Here is an 8,298-nt window from a genome sequence, read left to right on the forward strand (position 1 = left end):
CATTTTCTACCAACCTCCAAACCAAGATGAAAAGGCCAATGAAGCAATATTTGGGTCACTTAAGCAAGCTTCTTGTCAGCAGAACTGGGTTCTTATGGATGACTTCAACTACCCCAATATTTGTTGGAAGAACAATACAGCAACTCACGTGTCATCTGTCAAGCTCCTGGAATGTCTAGAGGACTGCTTCCTCATACAAACGTTAGATGTGCCAACCAGGAATGAGGCACTGCTGGACTTGCTACTCACAAAGAAAGAAAACCTGATTTATAATATCTTGGTCAATGATAGCCTTGACTGCAGTGATCACAATATAGTTGACTTTAGGATCCTGCTGAGCACACTGAAGGTTAGTACTAACACAAAGATTTTAGTACTAAGAAAGTATCGTCTTGCTCACTTAATGCTTTTAATCCTGGACAAGAAAACATTAAAAATCTAAATAGGGATTTCTTGTCCCGGGGAGACGAAAGAATGAAAAATGTTAAAAGGATCCAGAATACTTTTGATTTTTCCTTGAGAAGATCTGTTAAGGTGCTTGCAATAACACATCCTCTGAAAATTTATATGGTTGCAGTAACTTATTTGGTATTGTTTTCATGGGTAGAAAGTCAGAGGAGAAGGTTCATTGCTTAATGAAGTAAAGGAAGATTCCTTTTCTAAGCTTAAAGCTGTGATCTCATGCAAGCTGATCTGGCATATAATTTTGAATAGCTAGTGAGTATATGTCTTTCCCTCTTTTGTGTAGACAATGTGGGGAAACTTGGGCCAGCAAGAACCTTATGAAGTTCAACAAGGAGAAGTGTAAGGTCATGCACCAGGGAAAACATAATTCAGGAACGCAGTACAGACTGGGATCCACCTGACTGGAGAGCAGCTCTGTGGAAAGGGACCTGGGGGTCCTGGTGCACAGAAAGCTCAACATGAGCGAACAGTGGGCTGCTGCTGCAGCCAAGAAGGCCAACAGGATGCTGGGTTCCATCAAAAAGGGCATCGCCAGCAGAGAGAAAGAAGTCATCATCCTGCTCTACTCAGCGCTTATCAGGCCACACCTGGAGTACTGTGTACAGTTCTGGTCCCCGCTATACAAAAAGGATGTGGACAGGCTGGAAGGGGTCCAGGGAAGGGCCACCAAGATGATGAAAGGACTGGGAAGCCTGCCATGTGAGGATAGGTTGGGAGAACTGGGTTTGTTCAGCCTTGAGAAAAGGAGGCTCAGAGGGGATCTCATCACCACGTACCAGTACTTAAGGGGTAGTTACAAAGAAGATGGAGACTCCCTTTTTACACGGAGTCCCAAGGAGAGGACAAGGGGGAATGGACACAAGTTGCTCTTGGGGAGATTCCAACTGGACACGAGAGGGAAATTTTTCACAGTGAGGACAGTCAGCCATTGGAGTAATCTCCCCAGGGAAGTGGTTGACTCGGCCACGTTGGACACCTTTAAGAGTCGTCTGGACAGGGTGCTGGGCCATCTTGTCTAGACTGTGCTCTTCCTAGAAAGGTTGGACTAGATGATCCCTGAAGTCCCTTCCAACCTGTGATTCTGTGTGATTCTGTGATAAGACCTCTGGGTGAGAGGATTTGGCTGACCCATTATTATAGGGATGAAGACTGAAGGATATGTACCTTTGTAATGTACTACACACATCCTCCAATTACTTTGATTTTATTGCTCTAGACATAAAGACAAAGACTCAGATCTGTACTCTTCACTAGATTCTTTTAACATCTTTATGGATCTTGAGCAGGATAGCCCATTTGGCATCTGCCAACACATTGCCTATCGTTCTGAATGATAATCTGAAGTGAGGAAAAAAATAGAGGGTTCAGTCATTGATTGTGATTGTGAGGGCTCACAATCATTTGATGATTTCAGTAATAGTAATAAGTAGTAAGCATGTATTAAGCAATCCAGAGAAATAGAAAGGGTAGAGAAATATGTACTTGATTTTCTGTCTTAGAAGATGCTCAAATGATAGTTACAGCAGAGTGCAGGCCATAACTTGAAATCTAAAAATCTCTGCCTAAAGAAGAGAAAATCTGCCCCACATCTCTGATTTCAAGCTGCCTGCTGCACTGGTAGTAACATGGAGCGATATAACTTTTGTGTTCAACTTTGATAAGTATCAAGAAGTAATGCATAACATGGAGTTTATAAGCAGCAACCTCAGATTTTATGCATCAGCAGGACATTGACTGATACATGTTGCAGGTCTCTGAAAATAAATTTACTCTAACTTTATTTCTGTTTATATGTATTCTCCAATGGTAGTATAGGACTGCAGCAAAAAACATGAAAGATTTTTACTTCCCCAGCTTATTTTCCATAATTTCAGAGGCTTTAAAAGGGTGAAATAAACGCTTGACAGTTCTGCTACCTCAGCTAGCTTTTCTGTTAACTTCCAGTTTTATAAATTGTGGCAACTGTGTGGCTAAATGTCACCACCGCAGAATGAGGGAAAATTACAACAGCATCCACTAATGAACTTTTCTAAATGATATGCAAGTGTGCAAATGCCTCAGGCTAGTTTCTTGCACAGAACTTCAGTAGTGCTTTAAATGATATTGGAAGGGATAGTTTTCCACTATTTACTATGTTATGACACCTCTGCCAGAAGGAATCTGTGAAAGACAGTATATTTCATCACCTGAAATAGGCTGCTACCTCTTCGTCTTATAAAAATTTGCAAAGGTGAATGCCCATGCTGTACAATTCTTGACATTTTCAGTTGTGGTCTTAGGGGAATATTCTTCTCCATTGCCAAATTTATTATTAGGAAATCTGTGTAAGCAGAATATTTGACAAAAGGCAAAACATATTTCTGTGTCTTGCCATAATTCATAGATTATAATGACTATTAAGAAAGATATTTTTTGAGGGTGACTTTTCTCATGGTGCTAATGATGGCAATTTCTTAGGGAAAAATTCTGTAGTAGCTTGTTACTTTTTATTTGGTTGGGTTTTTTTTAGATCTGTTAGACATGAATTCTGACCTTCTTCCAACTGGTTGCTGAACAGGTTTGACAGCAGTAGATCATTTGGTAACGGGAACCCCAGATGTTGCTAGGAGGTCTTTGTGCTATAGGACTTATGAAAAAGGTATAAGTTGGTTTATTACCTGATGAAGGTGTCAGATACCTACGTCTTGCAACTATGGAGGGATGTCTGATTAGTATATCTGAAAATGTCTATGCTAGCTCACATAACTAATCTATAGACCATAAATGGGACTATTCTTTACATTATATTTAGCATCTTGTGCATCTCTGGACAACTTTGATAGGAAAAACCTAACCCTCCAGAAATACTACTAAATGCTCTTTATTCTCACCTTACTAGAGTTATGTAAAAAACCTCATGAGAGATAACAGGATGGAAAAAAAAGTAGTGTCTTTTCTCTTGAATTTTGCGTCAATATAATGGCAATTTGGTTTTGATTCACAAGAAAAATACAGAAACAGTGTTTAATTACATGTACAAGTGGTGCATAGCTACACATCATATAAATGGGGTACAGCATTTTTTCCTAGTGTTTTGAAAGTCCTACTGTCCCAATAAACTTTGCTGAATATCTGCAAAATAAAGATATACTTTTCTAGATTTATAATTGCCATTTTCAAAGGGCTTTTGATTATTAAATGGTGTACTTTTTATCTTGTTTGCTTTCTTCCTCTCCTAGTTTATAATCTGTATTATTAATTCTACTCTCCGTGTAGCCCCCTTAATTGACACTGAAATTTGTAGCAGCTGGGAGGATTTCTGTTTGCTTCTAGAAAAATATTTTCCTTAGTATGTTAGGCTGCTGTTCCTGCCTTATGAGGCTTTCTTCCTTGAGAATTACCACTAAACCTTCCTGAGTAGCCCTTCTTTTTCCTTAAATATTTTGTTGGCTAAAAAACCATAAATGCTACTCTGCATAGCTGGTCTGCTGTCACAAATGGTAGTGGGATAAAATTCCAGCTGGTTCTACTTAGAGAATTGAAAAATTAGAGAATAAAGCACGGAAATGGTATATCAGGTCTCTTCTGGCTCCTTTGGACCAAATCTGATAGCTCTGATAGATTCTAAGAACACCTCATTCTCTAGAATTCTTTACCAGATATATGATTTTATGCTGCTATGACATGTCTTCCATAGGGATCTAAAGAAAAAATATGTACCACTTTACCATCTGAAAACAATGGCCAGAGAACTGTCTGGCACCTCGTATTGGAAAGAAGAGACAAATTAACATCATCTTGGAACCATGTGAGCATCTTGGAACTTTGGGCTGATCACTGTCAAAGATATCATTGCACTATTTCTGCAAAAAAAAAAAAAAGAGAAAAAGAAGTACAAAGATCAAAACACTGCAAAAAAAAATATTTAGAAATGCATAAATAGGATGTGGAGGAAAAGTGTGTGTTTAAAATAACTCTGTTTATGGAAGGTTGGGTGCTTTACTGTTCACAGTCCAGAATATTCCTGTGTCAGTGGTTACCAATGCCATTATTTAAAAGAAAATACTATGACTATCTTCTTTTAAAAACTCTACGTTTTTAGATATTAATGTTTGCTAGCATGCTATGAACAAAATGCTACAAATTTAATCTCAGTTGTCAAACTACAGCTGTTAATATTATCAATTAATAGTATCAAGTTGTTAATCATAATTTTAAATGCTAGGTCATTTTTCACTGCAGTAAACAACACTGGCAGTTTTTCCATCGCAGGCTCTTCTGAAGAAGTGACAGTTTTGTGATCATTCTTGTTTCCAAATATTGAAGACAATTGCAAAATTTACAAAAATATGCTAGAGAAACTACCTCAGGCAATATTTCCTGTTTAACATTTAAAAGTCATTAGAACAGTGGAAACTTGTTATGTATCTTAATACATGTATGTTTCTGTTAGAAAGACAGACTGATGTAATTGATCTTGAAATTTTGTCTGTTAACATTAAAATGGAGGTACACACTGGACAATGCTGTTAGGGCTGATATTTCAGAACACTGAACTAAGAGTTGTCAGGAAAGACTGAGTGGCTGTCATGGGATGCACACAATACCTGCTAGCAGGCTAACCTGGAAGTCCAGTTCAGGAATGTGCCTAAAATGTGCTGAACTTTAAATGTCACTGAAGTTAATAGGCTTTAAAAATGAGTTTAACATGAAGCAAATAGTTGATTACTATACCAAATCATTAACTATGTTGGTGTTATTTCATTGAGTGGGAAAAATTAGCTAGGAAGACTGATTCTGTAAGTATTCCTGTAAACTTAAACGCCAAACTGTTCTGGGTGGCAGATAAGGTGGATATCAATGACTCTTACCTCTGTTTTTCTCCTTTCTGTTGACTGTAGCAAATGATAACCGTAGTTTGAAAACACACATGATTACAGAAATTTGAGGGTGAAAACAGTGACAGTGGTGCTATGATTTCTGAAACAGGAATTTGGAGTCCAGCTTTTCAGTTCTGTTTATTTTTAGGTGAAAGTTAAAAATTATTTAAAATTTGAAGGACAGCGTTTCCAGTCAATGTCATCCAGTTTGACTACACGTAAAAGAACTTGTGCTGCAAGCATATCAGTGGTATCTGGTGTTGTTGATTTAACTCAGTAGCCCTTGTTATTGTTTAAGTGTTACGAACGTAGTATTTTTTCCTATAGGCTGACCAGAACAAACATTTATTTTTGTGTGTATGTTCAAGTTTTTGTTTTGCTAAACAAATGCTCAGCATTTTTTCATCAAAAATAAATAAAATTTCATGTGCAGGTTTTCAGTCATACTAAGAACTCCTTTTTAAAAATCTTGTTTACTAAGATACAAACTGCTCCAGAAATACTGAAGATGCCAATCATGTGGAGAGCATTGCTTATACTGTATCATCTAAGAATATGTCTCAATTTGGAAATGGAAAGAATTATTTAAAGCAATTAACTGGACAACATGGTAAATGAAGTTTCAAAGAATTAAATATCTCTAAGCACCTTCAGCATAGTAATTTTCGTAAATGTTATTTGTATTAATTGTAATACTAAGAAATACATATTGGCAAGTGTAAGGAGATGGCTGTTTACATTTTATTTATTATAAACATTAAAACACTGGAAGTTATATGGTTGTTATTGTGTCATCAGTCTTAAAGATGCCTATTTGCTCATTCTCTCTTGTTTTGTTGTAGCTTGCTGTTCTAGTGATTAATCTTCAAATCCGCAGTCATTTCTAAGCTGAAAACCTAATCCTACTTATATATAAATAAAATTTCAGTTTATAGCATTGACATTTGAATCTTTGTGCATTCATTAAGCCTGCACATTTTTTAAACAATGTGGTTTGAATATTAATAAAAAAACCTTTCAGGGCTCAGTATCTCTGCTTGTACATATATTTTTGGTGTGTTTGTTCATGATATACTTTATATTTTGGAAGTCAAAATTGTCTTGTTATTGGCATTCCTATGTAAGTCATTAATTTTCAGAAAGAGGAAATGGATTGATGGGAAATCCATAGTTATAAAGGCGGAAATGGAAAATGATCACGATGGGGATGAATAGTCATATGTCTGATTTTCACATTATCTGGATGGATTCTAACATAGGTAGCTATAGTGAGCACGTATTCAATAGTAACAACTTTCCACCTTCCAACCTTCAGGAATAGTTCCTGAACCATCCACTGGAGGTAGAAAAAGAGGCAATCCTGATGCTGGTCAGCCTTGTCAAATGTGACTGAGAATATCAGGGCAAAATGCTGGTGAATAGAGACTATTTATTTTATCAGACTGAGAACAAGCTGGGGAAGGAATTAATGTAGGAGACATTTTTAAAGCAGCATAAGAACACCCTATGGATAGCTAGAATTAAGTCAGTCTTTACTGGTAGATCTTCACTTATCTCCTCACCCCTGCTGAAACCTTTCAAATTCAAATCTTTTTTAAAAACTTCATGAGTTTACTGTGCTGTGACTAGGGTGAGCTTTATCTGGTAATTATTTTAAAATTCATACTAACAGAAAAAAACAGTAATCAAAATTAGTTTAATCAGTCCATGCTTCATGTACATTCAAAACTTGAAATGCATAGCCAAGCTTGGGCATTAGATGCAAAGGCGCAAAGGTAGAACTCTTGAAAATAAATTCTAACCTGTGTGAACTATAAGTTCATCTGTGGTTGCACACAAGTAACAGTGCAATTTTCGTTCTTATTTAGTATAACATTTGGTAATACTGGAGAAACACTGAAGATTGAGAAGCCACTTGGGCCAGGGTAATTGGCCTGTCATGCATTCTTATTTTGGCATTCAGCCTTACCTAATATGCCAGTGTAACAGGGCATGACGTGCTGTCAAGATGATTTGACAAGCCTGGGAAATTTCGAAGACAGTATCTTACTGCATAAGAGTTTTTTATTTATTAATACTCTTCCAAGAATTTTTAAAATATGCTCACTACCCTGTTTGCGTAGCCCATTGGAGTTAGTGAGCACAGCAGCATCGCAATATTTGTTTCCAACAGCTCGGAGCTAGCAGCGTACAGGGGACTGCTGGGAGCAAGTAGCACAGGATCTGTGACTGATTTCCCTTTACTTCCTCGACTCATATTTTTAGTTTGAATAATAATGCCTCATGGCCTTGATCTTGGTTAGATCATCTGACTGTTACAAAAATATGAATACTAATTATGGAGAGATTTTTTTAATTTGAAACTTGCATTTTTTCAAACTTTGGCAAAGAACTGGGAGACAGCTCCTATGTTTTCCTCAAGATAAATCACTGAATTCTTAATCCGAAAGGACAAATACTTTTCTTTGCTGCTGAATGCCCTCCCTGCAGTATTAAATGACAGTGGGAAATCCAGGTAAACCTATTCCTCTATTCCTTGATAGACAAAACTAAAAAATATCCCGCCAATCCTGCTTAGTAGTATGTAATTATAGATCATGATGGAAGGGTAGTGCAATTTCCCATCTTGCTAACCAAACTTGAATGTACTACAGAGTTCCCAGAATTTGTGCTGAAGCAATCTGCATGTTACCATTGAACAAGGAATTACTATGAATAAGGAATTATAGGAATATAGCTATATCTAATCTCAGGATTTCCAAATCTATTGATGCATGCATAGGGTTGCCATATATTGATGGAGGATCTCTTAGATGAACATAATAATCCACATATCATGTGTGGAGTCCAAAGCTTGAAGCATCAGACCTACTTTGTATCTACATTGACTGAATAGCACAGATTATGGCCATTACATCCAGCATTTTCAGAGAATATCAGACATACCTTAGATGTTCTACAGCTACACTGTGTG

Source organism: Phalacrocorax aristotelis, chromosome 1 (assembly GCF_949628215.1).
Source record: "Phalacrocorax aristotelis chromosome 1, bGulAri2.1, whole genome shotgun sequence".
Taxonomy (NCBI): Eukaryota; Metazoa; Chordata; class Aves; order Suliformes; family Phalacrocoracidae; genus Phalacrocorax; species Phalacrocorax aristotelis.